Genomic DNA, 23706 nt, shown 5'->3' with positions numbered 1-23706 from the left:
CACACACAGAGCCTCAGGCTCCCACCCTACCAAGGCAATTCAGCCAAGTAGTTAGATGTTATCTTCCTGGTTTATAAGCTACCAATTTTGTTTCTAGGTGAAACAAACACAAGTTTGAAACCACATTAGCTGTAACTCTGAAGAGTAACCAGACTAATCACCTCAAGATTCTTGGTGTTTAGTGTATTTATTAGAATCTGACAAAATTTGTATGCTATGCAAAGGCTCATTTAGTCCAGTAAGGGAGGACTAGCTCCCAGGGAATAAGAATTTGCAGAATGATTTGTTTTTTCCTTTTTTCTACATTAAATGACCCACTTGCTTGTGTTAGCAAGAATTCTATTGAGAACAGAAATCCACTACAGTACCGAGTACAGGCTTTACGTGATTATCTGCTTTCGACACCCTCATATGTAAAATAGAGTATAACTCATAAAGATATTGAGGATCAAATAAATATTTTATGTATTCTGCACACAACAAAAGAATGTGAAAGCTATTTTTGCTAATTATGTTACAAAGTTTTCAATGAGATATTTATGAGAAAGTGTATTATACAGGTTATAATTATATTACAAGAACAAATACCTAAGAAAAAAGATTGGAAGGAAACATACCAAAATGCTCAAAGTAATTATGTTAGAATGGTGGAATTATGAGTAATTACTTTCCAATCTTTGTTTTAACTTGCCAACGTTCACGTTACTCTAAAGAAAGAAGAAAGTACCATCAAGAATCACAGACTTTTTAAACTTAAATTTTAATTTCACATGCAATACTCAAATACACTTTCTTTTTAAAAATTTTGACCACACATAGAGCTAAAATTCCTTTTGACCAGACTCTCCCCACTTTCCTCTCCAGAAGGTACATCATTATAGGAGTTTCTAGCTTATTGCTAAAAGAAGCTTGAGAGAGGATTTCTAGTGCTATATTCATTCTCTCTCTCTCTGTCACTCAAATCAATTAGCCCTACAGGGCAGAGAAGAGTAAACACGTATAGCAGGAAGAGAATGAGGGCACAGTTTATAAGCATTGTACTTTATATTAAAAAATTAATTTAAATTCTGCATTCAATTTTATAAAATAGTGTTTATTTTAACACAAAAGCAAATGTTTGAAATTACAGGAGACCAGGAGAAAGTATCATGTACTCCCAAAACAATATATTTCCCTGTGAGTGCAATACCACATAGCACACATTAGGTTCACCTTTCTGACAGAAAACTGACAAATTTGATACTAAGAGAAAAAGAAGTAGTGACTTTATTCCCTCTCTACTATAGAGCAATAGAATGAGAAATTCCTATTACTGGCTAGAAATATATGGTTAACTAAATTTATATCCTGTTAACTTTACGGATAAAATTACATGACAATACACTGCAATTATCATACAAAAATCCCAATTAATTACCGGAAAACAGACCATGACCATGAGTTTAATATGGCTTGGCATTTCCTTAAAAGGTTAATTCTCAAAATTACAATATATCTGAGGTTGATAAATGTTCATTCTTATGTCACTGGTAGAAAAAGTAACAAGCTTTTTATAAATAAGATGTCATTTATTTCTTGCTAATATATCTTGAGATATGCCTCAAATGTAATATACTTGATCCTTCTCTAATTCCACTGTCATCTCTTTCCCTTTAGAAAGTTGAGTCCAAATCTACCTTAGATGAAAAGGCTCATCATTACAATGTTTTTCCACAGAAGCATCTTCTCTAGAGGCATTTATTCTTATTACAGATTCTTTCCAAGTATCTAATTTGGCCCTGAGTGTTCAGTAACATTAGAATATTTAAAAGAAAAAATTGATAATTTAAAGGCAAAATGCACCAATGTTAGCTATCAGGAAAAAAGTACAATTACAATTTTCTACAACAAATTCACTCAAAATTTGAGGGGGAAGAAACCAAAGCACCTCAAATTTTTAATAAAGGATTACATGTTATGTAAACTACAGGGAGGCAATAGGTAGAGCTCTGAACTGAAGTCAAGAAGTCCAATTCTGAGTTCAGGCTATGCCACCAACTAGCTGTGTCTTCTGGGATCACTAAACCACTCTGGCCCAAGTTTCTTCATCTGTTAATGAAAGACAAAATCAATTCTAAATTTATTTAGGCGTCAGACTATGACAGAACACTATGAAATAGTACATTTAACTCAAAGATATGAACTAGAAACAATTTTACAAACTAGCAGAAAATAAGAATATATTAAAAATTCAATATAAAATCCTAACTATGAACATATATGTACACATATAAACAGAGTTCTCTAAGCACAGTATGCATTTCTGAATTCTTCTGTTAGCAATTATTTGTTATCTGGGAGGGAATCATGGTTAATACTGAAGGCTCTGAAATCAGACTGCCTGGGTTCAAACCCCATCTTTTATTTTTTTTAATTTTTATTTTTTTTTAAAGATTGGCACCTGAGCTAACAACTGTTGCCAATCTTCTTCTTTTTTATCTTTCTGCTTTTTTCTCCCCCAATCCCCCCAGTACATAGTTGCATATTTTAGTTGTGGGTCCTTCTAGTTGTGGCACATGGGACACCTCCTCAGCATGGCCTGATGAGTGGTGCCATGTCCACGCCCAGGATCCGAACCAGTGAAACCCTGGGCCACTGCAGCGGAGCATGAGACTTAACCACTCGGTCACGGGGCTGGCCCCCCACCTTTAATTTTTTTTTTTTTTTGCTGAGGAAGATTCGCCCTGAGCTGACATCTGTGCCAATCTTCCTCTAGTTTGCATGTGGCTTGCCACCACAGCATGGCCACCAACAAGTGGTATAGGTCTGCACCTGGGATCTGAACCCGGGGTGCCAAAGCAGAGTGCGCCAAACTTAACCACTAGGCTTTGGGGCCAGCCTCCCATCTTTTATTTTTCATTTGTGGAACTTGGCAAGTTAGTTAATATCTCTGAACTCAGGTTTTCTCATCTGTAAATGAGGACAGTAATAGTAATAGTACCTACTATAGGAGTTGTTTCAAGAACTAATCCATGTAAAGCAGGTAGTATGGTGTTCATCACATAGTAAGAGCCTAAAAACTGTAATGAGAGCAGTAATAGTTGCAAACATTTATTGAGTGTTTACTAAGTACCAGGCACTATTCTATTATCTCATTTAATCCTCACAACTACCATGAGGTGGATACTATCACTAGTTTCTATTTTAGAGTAAACAAACTGATCCACAGAGAAGTTAAATAACTTGTCCAAGTTAACTGTGACAGTCATTATGGCTATTCACAAATATTTTCAGTTCACCTGTTTCAGAAACATAGTAACATTACATTTCCTCATGGCCTCTGAAATTAGGCAAAGCCCATGGAACTCACGGGGTCAACTCACAGTGGCATATGATACTTCTGGGTAGAAAGTTTAAGAGTCCATAAGCAATTTTCCATATTCTCCTCCCCCATCACAGTGATCATGAAAGTATATATTACAATGGAATTTAGAGCAGCCTGGCTGCCTAAGTGACCAAAAATAGCACAGCCTCCCACTCCCCTCTCCCCAAGCCATTGAGATTTTGCAGTGGTTTTGTTACCATAGCAATAACCAAGCCTATCCTGACACCTTTATAGTTAGTAAATTTCAGATTTAGTATTATCATGATTATCTACTTATTCACAGTTAATGCTGAAAGTTTAAGAATTAAATCATGGGAGAAAATAGTACAATTCTATCCATTTACTTCTTCTCTTGGTGTATGAACCAATGAAAGTTTACCATTATCTAATTTAGCATTGCAATTTAAGAATTATTAGTCTAAATGTCTTCATGACCTTGGGCTGGGCAAAGAATTATTGAAGAGGAAACAAAAAGCACCAACTACAAAAGTGAAAAATGGTAAAATGGAGTTCACTAAAATTAAAAACACTGTTCTTCATGTAAAAGAATGAAAATTGACCATTCTTTTTCACCATTCACCAAAATAAACTCAAAATGGATCAAAGACCTAAAGGTGAGACCTGAAACCATAAGGCTTCTGGAAGAAAACGTAGGCAGTACACTCTTTGACATCAGTGTTAAAAGGATCTTTTCCGACACCATGCCTTCTCAGAGAAGGGAAACAATAGAAAGAATAAACAAATGGGACTTCATCAGACTAAAGAGCTTCTTCAAGGCAAATGAAAACAGGATTGAAACAAAAAAACAACCCACTAACTGGGAAAAAACATTTGCAAGTCATATATCTGACAAAGGCTTAATATCCATAATATATAAAGAACTCTCACAACTCAACAACAAAACATCAAACAACCCAATCAAAAAGGGGGCTGGAGACATGAACAGACATTTCTCCAAAGAAGATATACTGATGGCCAATAGGCACATGAAAAGATGCTCATCATCGCTGATCATCAGGGAAATGCAAATCAAAACTACACTAAGATATCCCCTTACACCCGTTAGAATGACAAAAATATCTAAAACTAATAGCAACAAATGTTGGAGAGGTTGCGGAGAAAAAGGAACCCTCATACACTGCTGGTGGGAATGCAAACTGGTGCAGCCACTATGGAAAACAGTATCGAGATTCCTCAAAAAATTAAAAATAGAACTACCATACGATCCAGTCATCCCACTACTGGGTATTTATCCAAAGAGCTTGAAGTCAGCAATCCCAAAAGTCCTATGCACCCCAATGTTCATTGCAGCATTATTTACAATAGCCAAGACATGGAAGCAACCTAAGTGCCCATCAACAGACGAATGGATAAAGAAGATGTGGTACATATATACAATGGAATACTACTCAGCTGTAAAACAGAACAAAATCATTCCATTTGCAATAACATGGATGGACCTTGAGGGAATTATGTTAAGTGAAATAAGCCAGCAAGAGAAGGATAATCTGTGTATGACTCTACTCATATGAGGAATTTAAAATTATGGACTAAGAACAGTTTAGTGGATACCAGGGGAAAGGTGAGGTGGGGGGTGGGCACAAAGGGTGAAGTGGTGCACCTACAACATGACTGACAATCATTAATGTACAACTGAAATTTCACAAGATTGTAACCTATCATTAACTCAATAAAAAAAAAAACCAAAACAAACAAAATAAAAACACTGTTCTTCAAAAACCATGTTAAAAGAATGAAAAAGTCAGCTGTAGACTGGGAACTTATACTCATAATACATATATCCCTTTAAGACTCACATTCAGATTATATAAAAAACTCCTACAAATCAGTAGGATAAAGATAAATGACCCAATGTGGTACATATATACAATGGAATACTACTCAGCTGCAAAACAGAACAAAATCATTCCATTTGCAATAACATGGATGGACCTTGAGGGAATTACGTTAAGTGAAATAAGCCAGCTAGAGAAGGATAATCTGTGTATGACTCCACTCATATGAAGAATTAAAAAATGTGGACTAAGAGAACAGTTTAGTGGATACCAGGGGAAAGGTGGGGTGGGGGGTGGGCACAAAGGGTGAAGTGGTGCACCTACAACACGAATGACAAACATTAATGTACAACTGAAATTTCACAAGATTGTAACCTATCATTAATTCAATAAAAAAAAAAAGATAGACCCAATTTTTTTAAAAAGGGCTAAAAATAAAACAAGCACTTCATAAGGGAGACTATCCAAATGATCAATAACCATAGAAAAAGAAATACTACAACATATTCACCAGAATGGCTAAAATAAAAAAGACTGACAAAACACAGTGTTGGTAAGGATGAGGAGAAACTGAAATTCTTATATGTTGCTAGCGGGAATTTAAATGTGCTCAATCACTTTTGCTAAACTAGACCTATCCTATGAACCAGCCAACTCCATTCCTAGTAATATATCCTAGAGAAATGAGTGCAGATGTCCACTAAAAGACATGTATAAGAATGGTTATAGCACCATTAATAATAACAACCTCAATGAGGAACCAACCCATGAGTCCATCAACAGTGACATGGATACAATATGATATATTCCTACAATGAAATCATTAGAATACTACACAGATTGAACTACTGCAATATGTAATATGGATGAATCTCACAGACTTAAAGATGAGCAAAAGAAGCCAGATCCATCAGAGCAAATGTTCTGTAAATCCATTTATGTGACATTTGAGTACAGGTAAAACTACTCTTTGGTGAGAGAAATCAGAATAGTGGTTATCTACGGTAGGGGAGACAGGGTACTGACTGAAGTGCTGGAAATAGTCACAGGTGCATATATATGTGAAAATTCATTGACTCGTACACTTAAGATTTATGCACTTTACTGAATATACCACAGTTTAAAAAAGATAAAGAAAAGAAAAAAGCATTGGTTTTGATAAGAATTCCAGGATTGGAAGGTCCCACAAAAGTCACTGGGTCCAATTACATATCCCAGGCTCAGCCTCCAATCTGAATGTCTCTCTAGGGATGTCTACTCCCATTTTTGAATAGCTCTGACCATTTGAAGGTTTTTCTTCTTTTTTTTTTTGGTGAGGCAGAGTGGCCCTGAGCTAACATCTATTGCCAATCTTCCTCTTTTTGCTTGAGGAAGATTGTCCCTCAGCTAACATCTGTGCTAACCTCCCTCTATTTTGTATGTAGGATGCCGCCACAGCATGGCCTGATGAGTAGTGTGTAGGTCCGCACCCAGGATCCAAACCTGTGAACCTCGGGCTGCCAAAGCAGAGCATGCAAACGTAACCACCACACTACTGGGCCGGCCCCTAGAAGGTTTTTTTTCCACAATGAACCCCAAACCTATCCATCCTTAGGTTCTCATTCTACTCTTTTGGGGACATAGAGAACAAGAGTGCTCCCTCTTCTAAATCCTACCTCCTCGGTTATCCCAAGACTTATCTGATGACTGCTGAGAATACTTTCAGCTCTAAAAATTCTAGGATTCTGTATTTTTATTAGTCCACATTTCTTTCATTTGCCTCTTTCTCTACACCTCTGTTGAATTTTACTCTTTCAACCAAAGTATTCTAAAGTCATGCTTCAATTTGAGAAGATAACCAGCTTACAGATTTTTACTCAACACACGAATTTTAAATGTATGTCAATATTTACAGTACATAGCTGCCACATCTATAAGCTTATGAGAGCAGTGATATCTTTTAATGCTTAACATTAGAATATCAGAATTCCTCATGAAAGATACCTAGCTCACTTGGACTTGGAGAATGCTTACCATTAAATGTTTAGACTGGGAAGACGAGAAGTATACGTCTTAGACAAAAAAGAAGTCAAGTTAATGGTGACTATTTTGACCTGCACATTGGGAATAAGGATGAATATATGGAAAACACTGGTTATGCCTAAAGCAATGAATCATAATGGACTTCACGAATAAACATAAAAGCATTTCCCTAACCCTAAAGAGTTAACTGAAGAATTCATGGAATCGTGTATTTTAAGGCATTCAAAAGTCTCTGCAGAGTCAAAGTTTAGGAGATAAATGTAAAACCAGAATGAGATTTTTCTCACACTTAAGATGATGCATGTTCTGGTAGTACTCAGGCCTTCTCTTCAAAAAGCCAACACTAACAGTTTGCCTATACTGTCATTTCATATCTATGATTGCCTGTATACTACTACAAACTCATATTCTGTCTTGTCTTTTATTGCACAGACTAGAACAATAATCAAGACAGACTCAAGATTATCTACAGATAGATTATCTGTAACATGAATTATAAAAAATAAAATGTATTCATTTCATGACTCTGGAGAAGTTTTGAGGCAGAATACAAAATAAGAATGAGAAGGAAAATTTACAGATAGTAATGTTTTATTGTAATCTGAGAGAGAAATTCTTGCATGGCTGTGCTCTCCGAGAGAAAAGGTACCATGAAATTGATGGTTTCCAGAGCTGGCATAGAAACACGGATGAATTAAATGCCTGAAGCCACTGAAGGTCATCTATTAGACTGAACCAGAGAAATCCTATACACAACTAAAGATTCTCGTCAGCAATAATGAACTGAAGGCTTATGCTGCACACTACTCAATGAAACACTGATCTACAAAGCAGAAAAGTAAATGTGGGAGGATATCTGACTGAGTTTAGCATTTGACAACAAACTCTCAAACTTTTCTCAACTCCCCTGGAGCTACTAGCTCTCTTTTTATTCATCTAACACCTGGCACTTAAACTCTATTATCAGGAGCCTTATCATTTTGTGCAGTAATTTCTCATATAAGTATCTGTCTTCTCCATGGGAGACATTATGCTCTGGGTATCCTTCTAGTGTCTTCAAGTACTTTGGTTCTCTTGCTATCATTTTAACTTTTTTTGCAACAATGACTATTCTTTTTTCCGTCAGATATAAATATACTCTTCCTAAAAAAGGAAACAAAATTAGTAATAGAACCCTCCATTAATTTCTATCTTCCCTTCTAGCAACTGTTCATTCATTTACCTTTTCTTTATAACCAAACTACTCAAAAGATTATTCTAGTCACTGCTGCTACCCATTCAATTTGAAACCCACAGTAATCTAGTTTCTATTCCTAACTCACTCTACTGACTATTCTTAGATACCAGTAACCTCTAAATTGGTAATTTCAATGACTCTTTTTACTCTTCACCCTATTTGGTTGTTAAGTGCTAACTGATGCCGTAAATGACTCTTCCTCTTCAAACTCTTCGTCCACTGTGTCCTGTATACCACCCCCTCATTTTTTCGCCGACCTCTTTAACCATTCCTTCAGAGTTTGGCCCTCTGCTTTGTCTACATGTTTTCCTAGTGATCTCTCTCAGTCTCAATGTTTCAACAACCACTTATACAGATGACATCTAAACCCAACTCTTAAATTCTAGGCCTGTATCTCAAATGGCAAAGAAGTTACCTTCCTTTGGTGTGCCATAGGCAACTCACACTTAACACATATGAAACTGAATCCATAATCTTTCCCTCAAAATCCGTTCCATCTCCCATGTTCCCTATGTCAGTTGAAGGTACTCTGTCACTCAGGCTAAAAAGCTGGGACTCTTTTTCAACATTCCCCTGCCCTTCCCACCACATTCGATCCCTCACCAAGCCCAGCTGACTCTGTTGCCTCTTCTATGTTTCTGTTATTATTGTCTCAGATAAAGACTATTTTTCTTGGCCTGAGTACTCTGATAGCTTCCTACCTGTCCTTCTTCCACCAATCTGTTTCCATTCAGCTGCCAGAGATCATTGTATAATACAAATCTAACTGCGCATGTCATTCCTTGTTTAAAATCATTCAAGAGGCTACCCATTATTTTCAGGTAATTTTTACTTTTTTCTTTTTAAAATTCTGTTTGAAAGCATAAATGTTATGCTTGTTTTGAATGTTTAAAGTCTGAATGCTTTATAATAAGGATACATTATTTCATCATTAGAATAAACAATAAAACTTGGCCCCATAATAGTGAATGACCACCTTTAAACCAGTTTTGGGATCAGGAAAAGGAATCTTGACATGTTTAAATAAAACAGAACACAAAAAGTTTAAATTAAAACAATATATTAAAAACAACTAAATCTTCTCTATATTGAATTCACACCTTTTGGTACCCTCTATTTGTTCTCCCATGAAACATCTTCCAAATTTACCCTTTAAGGGAGTAAGATTCATCTGGCTTGCTAATAAGACTTATATAGAGCTGATAAAGGCTCATTAAAAAAATGCAGCCCTGACTTTCTCTTCTCTTTAAGTAAATAAAAGAACAATAAATAATACCAAATAGCTAATGTCTAGGAAATAAACACAATTATTAAGAAAAGAGATGAAATAAATGAGTATTATAAGATTTAATGCTCAGTATATCTAACTACTTACGATGGAGTTTACTCAATTTTTGAACTGGGAAGATTATTTTCTACAGTATCAGATTTAAATACATGGTTTAGGTCTTCAAAATTAACAGGTTATCAGATAGAGTAATTTCTAGTCTCTCCCATAATCCTTTTAATTACAGCATCTGTGTTCTTTCCTGCAGTATATTTCTATTGCAACCAACTCCAAAACCTCTTGAGAGATTGAATGCCATTCAGTATCATTATACGTGCATTACCAAGTAAGGTGGGAGAAGCTGTTAAACCAAGTGAGATCCCACGATGCCAGTTAAATTTCAACCTTCCTTCCAGGCTCCCAAAACATATTAGAGCTATTGTAGTAAAGGAGGCTCTAAATTTTGGGTGATGTGATTTGCTTGAAAGACAAAGAGAGCAGAGCATAGAGCAGACTATTATAGGTCATAGCAAGGTAAGTAAAGAGCTGCAGTTACACTTTATTTTTATTATGCATATTTATTAAGTACTAAAACAACAAACATGAAGCCCAGCTAAGAGTGGAACACATCAAGTTAAACACATGCCTTCTCTACCCTCTAAAAGGGCATAGTTTGAAGAAAGAACAATTTAATTAACAATTTAAGTACTTAGGACGAAAAAAGCTCTCACAATCACTACACAGTAGTCCCCCCTTATCTGCAGGGGATACGTTCCAAGACCCCCAGTGGATGCCTGAAACTGTGGATAGTACCAAACCCTAAATATACTATGTTTTCTCCTATACATATATATCTATGATAAAGTTTAATTTATAAATTAGGCACAGTAAGAGATTAACAAAAATAATAATAAAATAGAACAATTATAATAATATACTATAATAAAAGTTACTGTAGATCTTAGCAACCTCAGCATACAATATTTTTTTCCTTATTAAGTCAAGAACTTTCACTTTTTCATTTAAAGGATGTACTTTATGGCATATCCGTATTGCCAGCATCACCACTCTGGTGCTTTGGGGCATTATTAAGTAAAGTAAGGGGTACTTGAACACTAGTGCTGTGATACTGCAATAGTTGATCTGATAACTGAGGGCTACTAAGTGACTGACTAGTGGGCAGCACACACAGCATGGATACACTGGACAAAGGGATGATTCACAGACTTCATCACGCTACTCAGAACAGCATGCAATTTAAAACTCACAGATTGTTTATTTCCGGAATTTTCCATCTAATATTTTTGGACCATGGTTAACCACGGGTAACTGAAACCACAAAGTGAAATCATGAATAAGGGGGACTACTGTACCATACTCACTGCTTTCTAAAACAGTTCATAAAATGATGTACTACTGATGGGTATAGAAGGAAAGTACCTCAACATAATAAAGGCCATATATGACAAACCCACAGCCAACATCATACTCAATAGGGAAAAACTGACAGCCATCCCTCTGAGAACAGGCACAAGACAAGGGTACCCACTCTCACCACTCTTATTCAACATTGTACTGGAGGTTTTGGCCAGAGCAATTAGGCAAGAAAAAGAAATAAAAGGAATCCAAATAGGCAATGAAGAAGTGAAACTCTTGCTGTTTGCAGATGATGTGGTTTTATATATAGAAAACCCTAAAAAAATCCATCAGGAAGCTAGTAGAAATAATCAACAGCAGCAAAGTTGCAGGGTACAAAATCAACTTACAAAAATCAGTTGTATTTCTATACTCTAATAATGAACAAACAGGAAGAGAACTCAAGAACACAATCCCATCCACAATTACAACAAAAAGAATAAAATATCCTGGAAGAAATTTGAGCAAGGAAGTGAAAGACCTATACAAGGAAAACTACAAGACTTTACTGAAAGAAATTGATGACAACATAAAGAAATGGAAAGACATTCCACGCACATGGATTGGAAGAATGAACATAGTTAAAATGTCCATACTACCTAAAGCAATCTACAGATTCACTGCAATCCCAATCAGAATCCCAATGACATTCTTCAAGGAAATAGAACAAAGAATCCTAAAATTCATATGTGGCAACAAAAGATCCTGAATTGCTAAAGCAATCCTGAGAAAAAAGAACAAAGCTGGAGGCATCACAATCTCTGACTTCAAAATATACTACAAAGCTATAGTAATCAAAACAGCACAGTAGTGGTACAAAAAACAGGCACACAGATCAATGGAACAGAATTGAAAGCTCAGAAATAAAACTACACATCTACGGACAGCTAATCTTCGACAAAGGAGCTAAGAACATACAATGGAGAAAGGAAACTTTCTTCAGTAAAGGGTGTTGGGAAAACTGGACAGCCACATGTAAAAGAACGAAAGTAGGTCATTCTCTTATGCTATTCATAAAAATAAACTCAAAAGGGATCAAAGACTTGAAGGTAAGACCTGAAACCATAAACCTTCTGGAAGAAAATATGGGCAATACATTCTTTGACACTGGTCTTAAAAGGATCTTTTTGGACACCATGTCTTCTTGGACAAGGGAAACAAAAGAAAGAATAAACAAATCAGACTTCATCAGACCAAAGAGCTTCTACAAGGCAAAGGAAACCAGAATTGAAATGAAAAGACAACCCACCAACTGGGAGAAAATATTTGCAAATCATATATCCGATGAAGGGTTAATCGCCATAATATATAAAGAATGCACACAACTCAACAACAAACAATCAAACAACCCAATCAGAAAATGGGCAGAGAGGGGCTGGCCCTGTGGCCAAGTGGTTAAGTTCGCATGCTCTGCTTCGGTGGCCCAGGGTTTCGCCAGTTTGGATCCTGGGTGCGGACATGGGACCGCTTATCAAGCCAATCTGAGGTGGCATCCCACATGCCACAACTAGAAGGTCCAGCAACTAAAAATACACAACTATGTACTGGGGGGCTTTGGGGAGAAAAAGGAAAAATAAAATCTTTAAAGAAAAAAAAAAGGGCAGAGGATATGAACAGATATTTCTCCAAAGAAGATACAGATGGTCAATAGGCACATGAAAAGATGCTCAACATCACTGATCATTGGGGAAATGCAAATCAAAACTACACTAAGATATCACTTTACACTCATTAGAATGGCTCTAATAACCAAGACAAAAAATAACAAATATTAGAGAGGTTGTGGAGAAAAGCGAACCCTCATACACTGGTGCTGGGAATTCAAACTGGTTCAGCCATCATGGAAAACAGTATGGAGATTTCTCAAAAAACTAAAAATATAAATACCACATGATCCAGCTATCCTACTACTGGGTATCTATCCAAAGAACTTGAAACCAGCAATTCAGAGAGACTTATGCACCCCTATGTTCATTGCGGCATTCTTCACAATAGCCAAGATGTGGAAGCAACCTAAGTGCCCATCAACTGATGACTGGATAAAGAAGATATGGTATATATATATACAATGGAATACTACTCAGCCATAAAAAATGACAAAACCATCCCATTTGCAACAGCATGGATGGACCTTGAGGGTATTATGTTAAGTGAAATAAGCCAGATAGAGAAAGACAAACACTGTATGATTTCACTTATATGTGGAAGATAAACAAACACATGGACAAAGAGAACTATTTAGAGGTTACCAGGGGGAAGGGGGGTGGTGGATGGACATAAAGGGTGAAGGGATCCACCTACAAGATGACTGACAAATAGTAATGTACAACTGAAATTTCACAATGTTGTAAGCTATCATAACCTCAATACAAAGACAAAAAAACAAAAATAAAAAATATATAATTATTTAAAAAAATGATGTACTACTGAATGTAAATCTACTTATTCTATTTGAAAAACTGTGTTCTGAATTTCAAATCTTTGAACTCAATCCTCCTATTGGATGATGATCAACTGTTGACTAACAGGATAGTGTCCTTGATATATAAAAATGATTGCTGTCTCACCAATGGCCAGACATTCTCTATTTTTTTAATAACAAAGATGCAATTATACCAATTCATCCTGAGTCTTCCACCTATGCCCCTTGGAGCAGCAATATTCATCTACAGGGTAGCACTCTAAGGTAGCACGCAAAAAGAGATCAATTCCAAAGCTATGGACCCGGATTATTTTATCACATGATAGACATTAAGCTACAAACAAAAATTGAGTTGTAATTTCTAGTGTGATAAGGTTTTACTTATCTAGGTAAACATTAAGCTCTTTCCAGAGAGGAATACAACTCTACCAATGGTGACAAAGGCAAAGACAGGAAAGACTATAAACAATACGTCTATTCTACTCTTTACCAATGATAGTGCTATTAGACAAAACTGCTAAACAAATAAGAGAAGACATATAATTAGTAAAAGCTGAGAGTTATAAAGATATAATTGACCCATGTCTTTCTTGGTAAATAAATGAATCTATACACTATCCTCAGTATCACGTATTGCTAAAGAAAGATTTTAATTAAACGCCAGGGAGAAGAAATCTGCCAATTAGAATTTTGCAAATAGTTTGTTTTGCTAGGAAATAAATGGCTAGCAGCTGACACTGTCTTTCTGGCAAAATTAAGCTGCTCTTTCCCCTTTTTTAGATATAAACATAAAAACCACGCCATTACGTTTATTTAATATAGTCCCTAAACTGGCAATTAGCTTGAGAAGACTGTTTTTTGCATATGGCCCAATTCCCTGTACTTAAATTTCCCCACCCCCTCTATAACCACAATATACTATATTTGTATATTGCTATAGTACTATAGAAAGAAGTTCAATATTCCTTATATTCTTTCACTAGCTCTGGAGTCAGTGATCTACATTTTAAAAACCTGAAGAAAGAGCCTGCAGTAGCAACCAGAGGATTATGAAATTCAGAAACTTATTTAGTCACACCCAGCAGCAGACATTTATAAACTCTTACCAGCTCCCAATTTCTTTAACCTGAGAATAGCCATGAATGCCTGGTAAATCTGTAAATATCAATAAACAGATGAAGCTCTAAAAATTATTTCACTAAGAGAGAATTAACAATTTTGCTAAAGGTAGAATAAATAATAATAATGACAATGTTAAAAACTTGGCCTTTTCTAAGGATTCAAAATTCTCATCCTTCTTGTTCTACTCCTCTTCTCCACCACAGACCTGAACCTGCTAATATGCACAGTGAACATTAAGCATGTTTTTTCAGTTTATGGGGGAATTCTAAGTATGGTATCAAGACTTTAGAAATAAATAAGAATACCTCATTTACTATACCTTAAGAAACATGATAAATCCCTAAAACATTTCCTCCTGAGATGAAATTTATCTGGTCTAAAATTGGTATTAAACAGGTATTTTTCCATGGGTTTTGAGAAATGCTAGTGGCCTGAAAGCTGTTTCAAATTGTTGGACTCATAATTTTCTACCAAACAAACAATTCAGCATTTCATTTTACTGAAAGTAGCTTAAAAACAATTAAAAATTTAATTAAAAACTAGGCCTAAGATGAAGAAAGCAAATACAAGCTAAGAAAATGCAGAATATTTTGTAATATCAAATAATAATAGCTCTGTAGGTCTTAGAAAACATATATGAAGACATTAGTATTGTGAAATGTCATTCTTGCTTTGTTGTGATTAAAAGGCATGTCACATACTGTGGGGGCATTATGGCACACTTATACAACTAAAATAGCTAATAATCTTTACACAAACAATACTGTCAATCTCAGTAGTAAGCAAATGCAATGAGACCCCTTCCTTTGTAGGGCCCTAATGTTTTTTGTTTTTTGCGTTTTTTTAAAAAAAGGAGTTCTAGAAGAGAAGACAAGTTCCTTAGCCAAGACTACCACTGAGAATACTCTGCCTCAACTTTTCAAGAGCTCCAATCTAAGAAATGTGGGCAGGTGTATTCCTCTGTCGGGGCTTAAATAAAATCTGCCCACAACTGCCAGTTTAGCTTAGCACATAAAATATACATCACTGAGCAGGCTGGCTAATCATCAAAAAGTCTCCAGGCATCACAATCTCTACACAATACCTTTCTCGGAGAGCAATTTTGAAGAAATAAAGGACCAAACCAGAGGAAACAAATAACCCCTCCACGCTCCCAGGGTACAGAGTATACCTATGAAATGGTTCCTGACCTTTAGTTTACCTAAGGTGGCATGCTATCTTTCCTCAATCATCATATATTTACTAAACACATAACAGGTACCAGGCAGGACTACAACAATGAATAGTCTCTGCTGTCATGAAAATTATGGTTTGAGGTGAAAGACATTAAGCAAATATGCCAATAAACAAAATTTAAAATTGTGAAAACGCTATAAAGATAAAGAACAGAATGCTATAGAATAACAGTAGGAAGTCTCATTTAGACAGGGGATCTCTCTGAAGAAGTAAAATGAGAGCTGAATGTTTAGTAGGTACACTCCACGGTGAGGAACTAGCTTATTAGGCCTGGAGGTGATAAAGGACTTGGTGCTTTGGAGGAAGTGAAGGAAGGTTAGAGTGCGCTGGAGAAAAATGATCAGGAGAGAGCAGCAGAGAAGTAGGCAGGAACTAAATCCTGCAGAGACATGGGGCTACATTAGAGGTTTAGGTTTTCTCCAATGTGTAAGAGCAAACCTTTGAAGAATTTTAAGGAGAGGCATGATAGGATATTTATGCTATTTAAAGGATCATTCTAACTTCTGTGTAAAGAATGGATTGACAGGTAGTAAGAAGGGATCTAGAAAGACCAGTTGGGAAGCTACTGCAAGCAACAGTCCACCACAGAATGACAGTGGCTTAGAATAGGGTATGGAGTGGAGACGTAGCATAGAGGGTGCATTCAAGATATATTTAAGTGGTAGAATCAATAGAATCTTGTAGTGATCTGGATGGGGGGGGGCAGGCGGCAGTGAGAGGTTTCAAGAATGATCGCAAGGTTTCTAATAGAGAAATTAGTAGATTATTTATGGAGATAAGATTTGTAGAGATGGGAAGACTGGAGATGTAGAAATGGGGGAAAGATCAAGAGTTTAAGATTTGAATATGTTCATTGTAAGATGCCTTTGAGACAAATGTCAAGTTGGAAACTGGATACTAGAGCCTAGAGCTCAGAAGAGAAGTCGAGGCTGGAGACAGGAATTTAGTTTCAGCACATGTGGTAGCTGGTATTTAAGTCATGAATGTAAGAGATAATCTGGGGAGAGATGGTAGAGTCAGAAGAGTTAGGAATGAGTCCTGAGGAACTCAACACTTAGAAGATGAATAGAGAGGGAGTTTTCAAAGGTGTCTCAGAAGACATGAACAGAGATAGCAGAGAACCAGGAGTGAATGGTGTCTGAGAGTATTTCAAGGAAAAAATATAGACCCAAATGTTGCTGGGAATGTAAAACATGTCTATGTTTTTTGACAACACGAAAGTTATCAGTGATCTAGCAAGAGCCTTTCTGATGAGGGGTAGGGGTGGAAGCATACCACCTATGTGGTTTGTGTGTGGGGGGGTGTCTAGAAAAATAAGAGTCTTTAAAGTCATTTGGAGAGTGGGAGGGGGGTAAGTAAAGTATATTAGAAAAAATTATACAAATTATAAGTGTATAGCTTGTGAAGTGTGACTTTTCACAAAGTGTACACACTTGTGTCTACCTGCAGCCCTATCAGGAAATTTTACAATAAGCCAGAAATCCCCCACTTTGTGCCACCTCTCATTCACTATCCCTGTAAAAGCAATCAGTGTGACTTCTAACACCATAAATCTGTTTTTTGCTTGTTTTTGAACTTTATCCATACACTTTGTACTTAATTGTGTTTGGCTTCTTTTGCTTAATATTATGCTTGATGATCATCCACCCAGAAAGCATTTATTTACCCATTCTACTCTGATGGACATTTAGGCTATTAAGAATAATGCCTAGTAAGGCATACGCTTGTTCATTTTTGTCTTCTGGTGAACACATGTAGAGATTTCTGTGGGTGTATACCTGGGAACAGCTAGGTTAGAGGATATCTGTATGTTCATCTTTAGAATATACAGCCAAACTGATTTCCAAAACGGTTGTAACAATTTACACACCTACCAGTAGTATATGAGTTTCAGCTGTTCCACATCATCAATACTTGATATTGTCAGTGTTCTTAAATATTAGCCATTTCATAGGGTAGGTAGTGGTATCTCGTGGTTTTAATTTGCATTTACCTGAAGATTAATGATCACTGGATGCATACCGGCCTTTGGATAGTTTCTCTTGTGGAGCACCTGTTAAAGTATTTTGCCGTTGTTGAAATTTGTCTTCTTTCCCTATTGAATTTTAGGAGTTCTACAAGTCCTTAATTGGATACATGAATATATTCTCTCACTCTGTGACTTGTCTTTTCACTCTCATAATGGTGTCTTTTGAGGAAAAGAAGTTCCTAACTTTAATAAAGTCCAATTTATGAATCTTCTTTCTTTTTGGATCTTTACCTACTCCAAGATCATTAAGATGTTTTCCAGCTTTTCTTTAAAAACTTATCTTTCACATTTAGGTCTGCAATCCAACCGGAATTGATTTTTGTTGCAAGGTAGGACTCAAAATTCATTTTTTCTCCCCACATGACCCAGAACAATTTATTGAAAAATCTATCCTTTCGCTACTGTAGCGCAGTGCCACTGCTGTCATGAATCAAGTAATCATGTACATCTTGGACTGTTTCTGGGCTCTTTATTCTGTTCCATAGATCCATTTGTCTATCCTTGTGTGAAGATGACACTAATTACTATAGCTTTATAGTAAAACCTGTTATCTGGTAACAAAAGTCCTCCAGCTTTTGTCTTAATTAAGATTGTCTTCATGAGTCTTCATCCTTTTCACACCATGTGGATTTTAGAATCAACTTATTTCCTCTTTCCACCCTATGTACAAACCATCTGGGATTTTATTAGGATTCCATTTAATAGAAAAATTTGGAGAGAAGTGACATCTTCACAATATTGAGTCTTCCAATCTATGACTATAAATTATTAGTTTCTCTCAGCTTTATAGTTTTGTCTAAAGGTCTTGCAAGACTGAATTTTTCTGATGCTATTGTAAATGGTATTGTTTTGACAAATTTAATTTTCTAATTTTTTTGCTTGTATATAAATATAAATTTTGTATCTTGACCTTGCATCAAGTAGTCTTGCTAAATTCACTTACTAATTCTAATAATTTGTCTGTAGATTCTTTTAGAGTTTCTACATTCCCAAGTAATACACTGAGGTTCATGAAAGAGATTGGCCTGCAAATATCTTCTCTTCAGGACGTCATTGTCAGGTTTTGGCATCTTTGGCATCAAGGCTTTGCTGATCTCAGAAAACAAGTTATATTCTATGGCAGAGTTTGAGTAAGATTGGGGTTACTTCTTTAAATATTTGTTAAGAATTCACCAGTGAAGTCACCCAGGCCTGGCTTTCTGTGTAAAAAAATTTAAATAATGGATTCAATTTCTTTAACAAATTGAGGCAGTATTCAGATACGCTATCTCTTCACGTGCCAATTTCGGTAAAGTGTGTTTAACAATTTGTCTCTTTCATCTAAAATTTCAAATTTCTCTGCATAAAGCTGTTCATAATATCTTCTTACTGTTTTAACATCGGTAGAGAAATATCCTCTTTTCATTCCTAATATTGGTAATTTGTGTTCTCTCTTTTTCTTGATCAGTATTGCTAGAGGTCTACCCATTTTACTGAACTTTTCAAAGAACGAATCTTTGGCTTTGTTGGTATTTCCTATTGTGCATTTCCTATTTCATTAATTTCTACTTTTTATAATTTCCTTTCGTCTACTTACTTTGGGTTTAATTTCCTGTTCTTTTCCTAGTTTCTTGAAATGGATATTTAAATCATTGATTTTTATTTTTTTCTTTTCTCATATATGCCTTTAAGGCTATAAATTTCTCATCAAGTATAGCTTTAGCTGATTCACATTATTTTGATATATTTTTATTGTTATTTTGTTGTAAATGTGTTCTAATTTCCATTGAGATTTCTTTTTTGATCCAATGGGTTATTCAGAAATGTATGTTTGGGGGAGTTTGCTAGTAACTGTTTTATAATCCATTTCTTACTTAATTCTACTGTAGTCAGATAACACTCTGGATGAAATTTATTGGGATTTTCCTTATGGCACATCATATGATCTATTTTGGTAAAAGTTCCAGGTGAACTTGAAAAAAATGTGGGTTTTTTTGAAGCTATATTACTAGATACATACAAATTTATAGTTCTTACATTTTCCTGGTAGAATTACCCTTTCATAATTACAAAATGTTCTTCCTTATTTCTAATCATTCTTCTTGTATTCAAGTCTACTGAATATTGATATTTATACAGTATATATCCCACCTTTCTTTTGGTTAGTATTTGCAAGACACATATTTTCCATTCTTTTACTTCTAGCCTTTCTAGGTCCTTACATTTATGGTGTGTCTTTCATAAGCAGTACATAGTTGTATTAAAAAAAAATCAATCTGACAACTTTGTGTTTTAATTGGATGTTTGATAAAATTTGGTTTCTATCTATGATGTTATTGCTGTTTCTGTCTCACCGGTTATATGTTCTTTTCCTTCCTTCTTTTGGATTAATCTAGTAATTTTTCATTCTGTTTTTTTCGTAGTTATATATTCACTTACTATTCCTTTAACGGTTATATAAGAAATCACAACATGCGTCATTGATTTATTTTAGTCTAATAAAACACTAGTAATTCTACTATTTTCCAGACAATGATAGGATCTTAGTATATTTTATCTCCCTTTACACTGACCCTACCTTTTGTGTTACAGTTATCATACATTTTAATTCAACATATATTTAAAGCCTTGTTGTTTTATACAGTTAATATTAATTTAGCTGTATGCATGTATTTATCCTTTCTGTTGCTCTTTATTTCTTCCTTGAACTTTCAAGTTTCCATCTAGGATCATTTTTCTTCTGCTTGAAAAAATTGCCTTTTATGTGTGTGCGTATATATATATATACACATATATATATATTTTGGTGAGGCTCTACATGCAATGAATTGTCTTAGTTATTTTTCTGGAAATCTCTTTACGTCTCATGTACTTTAGAACAATATTTTCACCGGGAGCAGAATTCTAGATTGGCGGTTATTTTAAGCACTTTAAAGATTGTATTCCATTGTTTTCTGGCCCCCATTATTTCTGTTGAGAAGTCAGATGTCAGTCTTATGAATGTTCCTTTGAATATGAGGTGTCTTTTTTTCCCTAGCTACTTTCAGCAGTTTTACTATTAAGTGCCTAAGTTTGGTACCCCTTGCATTTATTCTGCTTGGGGCTTACTGTACTTTTCAAATCCACAGCTTGATGTCTTTCATCAGTTTTGCAAAATCCTTACTCATTATGTTGAAACTTTAGCTAAGCTACTCCACAGTATTGCTGTCTTAGCATCCATTTTGTTTGGCCAAGTGGCCTGTGGGGGCCTTAAACTGACATTAACTCCTCATGCAAGCACATGCCCTAGACAACAGCTTGCAGTCTCAAGTAAATGTAAGTTCTTGACATGACTTCCTCAATGTCCCTTGTGATAAACTGTCTCCCCCATCTCTCAGAGCTTTCCCCTTGTGGGTCACTTAGATAAGACCCTGTTGAAGTTTACCAAAACTCTGTTCTTTTTGGTTTCAACTGAAGAGTCCAGGCTTAGCCTGGGAATCCCAAAGCACACCACCCATGGACCCTAATAAAGGCACGTGTCCCTGATCCTGTGGCGCTCTCTGCCTGTACCTTGCCTTGACTTCCCCATATGGCCCTCTAGGAGTACTGTATTCTTCTTCCAGGACCTGTGAGAAACAAATTTCTCTATTTCAAATCCCTTATGGTCTTTTGTTGAACCACAGTTCACCATCAGAGTCCCAGGGCTCTACTTAATAAAGGTTAATTTAACAAAGTCACAACACATTATCTCTTCAAATACTGTTTCTCCTTTCTTTCTCCTTTTCTAGGAATCCAATTACATGTATATTAGACTTGATCATCGTTTCCCCTATATTTCTATGATAGTTTCATATTGCTGCTATAACAAATTACCACAAAAATGTTGGCTTAAAACAATGCAAATTTATTTTCTTACAGTCTGGATGATAGAAGTCTAAAATGGTTCCACAGGGCTGAATTCCTTCTGGAGGTTCTGGGTGAGAATCCATTTCCTTGCCTTTTCCAGGTTCTAGGGGCTGCCTACATTCCCTGGTTTATGGCCCCTTCCTCCATCTTCAAAGTTAAGAACGTAGTATCTTCTCTTCTCTCTGATCTCTGTTTCTCTCCTTCTATCTCTATCTTTGATCTTCTTGCCTCCCACTTAAAATCCCTGTGATTACACAGGATACATATGGATAACCCAAAATAATCTCATCTCAAGATTCCTAATTTAGTCACAGCTGCAAAGTCCTTTTTGCTATGTAGGGTAACACAGGCACAAGTTCTGGGGATTAGGATATGGACATCTTTCATGGGTCATTATTCAGCCTTCCACAGTCTCTTATGCTCTTTCTTTCCATCCTTTACACTTTCCATGCTTCAGTCTGGATATTTTCTAAGTCTCTATCTCCCAATTCACTAATCATCTCTTCTGTTATGTCAAATCTTCTGTTAAAGGTTCTTAATTTCAATCATTGTATTTTTCAGTTTCTAGAACTTCTAAATGATTTTTAAAATAGATTCTACTTCTCTAGTGAAATTTTCCATCTTGGCATCTATTCTTTTAAACATATTAGTCGCAGTCCATATCAAATAACTCCAATATCTGGATCATTTTTCTCCTGATTCTATTATTTTCACATGCCTAGTAATTTTTGCTAGCATGACAGATTTTACATATGAAAAACTGTAGAAGCTTTGGATGATATTACTTCCTCCAGAGAGAAATCACCCTTTCCTTTGGAATGCAGTAGCAGCATAGATCATCTTATTTCAATCAGAAACTGAGCCGATTTGAGGCTAGGTGGCAGTTTTTGTAAGGCTCTTTCTCTACCTCTAGTTTGCCCCAACTTAAGAGTGTAGTCTTCTAGGGAATCCTATTTGAGAGTCTGGTGTGTTCATAGGTCCTTTCTTCCTTGGAGGAACCTGAATTTTAATTTTTACTTCTCAACATCATAAGATGAACAAAAATCTCACTCTGCTTTTCAGGAGTTTTCTGCTTAGCTTCTTAGCTTCTGACTCTGCGCAGTAAATACCTTGAGGGGAAAATAAGTTTAAAACATAATTACTTGGGGCCAGCCCCATGGCTGAGTGCTTAAGTGTGCTCCGCTTTGGTGGCCCAGGGTTTCAGTGGTTCAGATCCTGGGTGCGGACATGGCATCACTCATCAGGCCATGCTGAAGCGGCATCCCACATGCCACAGCTAGAAGGACCCACAGCTAAAAATACATAACTATGTACCAGGGGGCTTTGGGGAGAAAAAGGAAAAATAAAACCTTTAAAAAAAAAATTTCTTGGTGCCTCCTTTCTCTTACAGGATCTTGGCCCCTCAGTCCTGGCCACCTGGGGATCCCTAAACTCCAATTTCTATGTACCCCAAGAGACTACTGGCTTCTCTGCTTCTAGCAGAAATCTTCTGCTAAGTTTCACAGTTTCTTGTCCTGCACTATGAATTATTTTTGTATGTGTGAGGAAGACTGACCCTGAGCTAACATCTGTTGCCAATCTTCCCCTTTTTGCTTGAGGAAGATTGTTGCTAAGCAAACATCTGTGCCAATCTTCTTCTATTTTATGTGGGATGCCGCCACAGCATGGCTTGATGAGCGATGCTACATCCATGCCTGGGATCCAAACCTGTGAACCCCGGGGTGCTGAAACGGAGTGCATGAATTTAACCACTGTGCCACCAGGCCGGCCCCTTGCACTATGAATTAAGCAAATTCCTGGAGGGGAAAAGAGAAGCATAGAACAACAGCTCTCTTCTTTGAAGTTCTCTTAGCTCCACGATTTTGGTTTCTTAAGTCCTGGCTGCCTCAGTAGGTCTCTGATACCTTCACTATTCTTTTCTTTCCTTTTTT

At 36.2% G+C, this 23706-nt stretch overlaps 1 protein-coding gene and 1 long non-coding RNA gene across 5 annotated transcripts in view; both read right to left on the bottom strand.

Moving 5' to 3' along the window:
• HMG20A (high mobility group 20A) overlaps nucleotides 1–23706 on the bottom strand; it is a 76783-nt gene that overhangs the window by 44768 nt on the left and 8309 nt on the right. The window lies entirely within an intron of this gene.
• LOC138917309 (uncharacterized) lies at nucleotides 1077–18010 on the bottom strand. Its single transcript, XR_011425125.1, has 2 exons — nucleotides 17876–18010; nucleotides 1077–2088 (listed from the first exon to the last, which is right to left on the bottom strand). It is a non-coding gene; the product is annotated as an uncharacterized lncRNA (long non-coding RNA).

This window comes from Equus caballus, chromosome 1 (assembly GCF_041296265.1).
Source record: "Equus caballus isolate H_3958 breed thoroughbred chromosome 1, TB-T2T, whole genome shotgun sequence".
In the NCBI taxonomy this organism is placed as follows: Eukaryota; Metazoa; Chordata; class Mammalia; order Perissodactyla; family Equidae; genus Equus; species Equus caballus.
The sequence above is the reverse complement of the archived record's forward strand: the minus strand, read 5'-3'. Positions and strand labels throughout refer to the sequence as shown.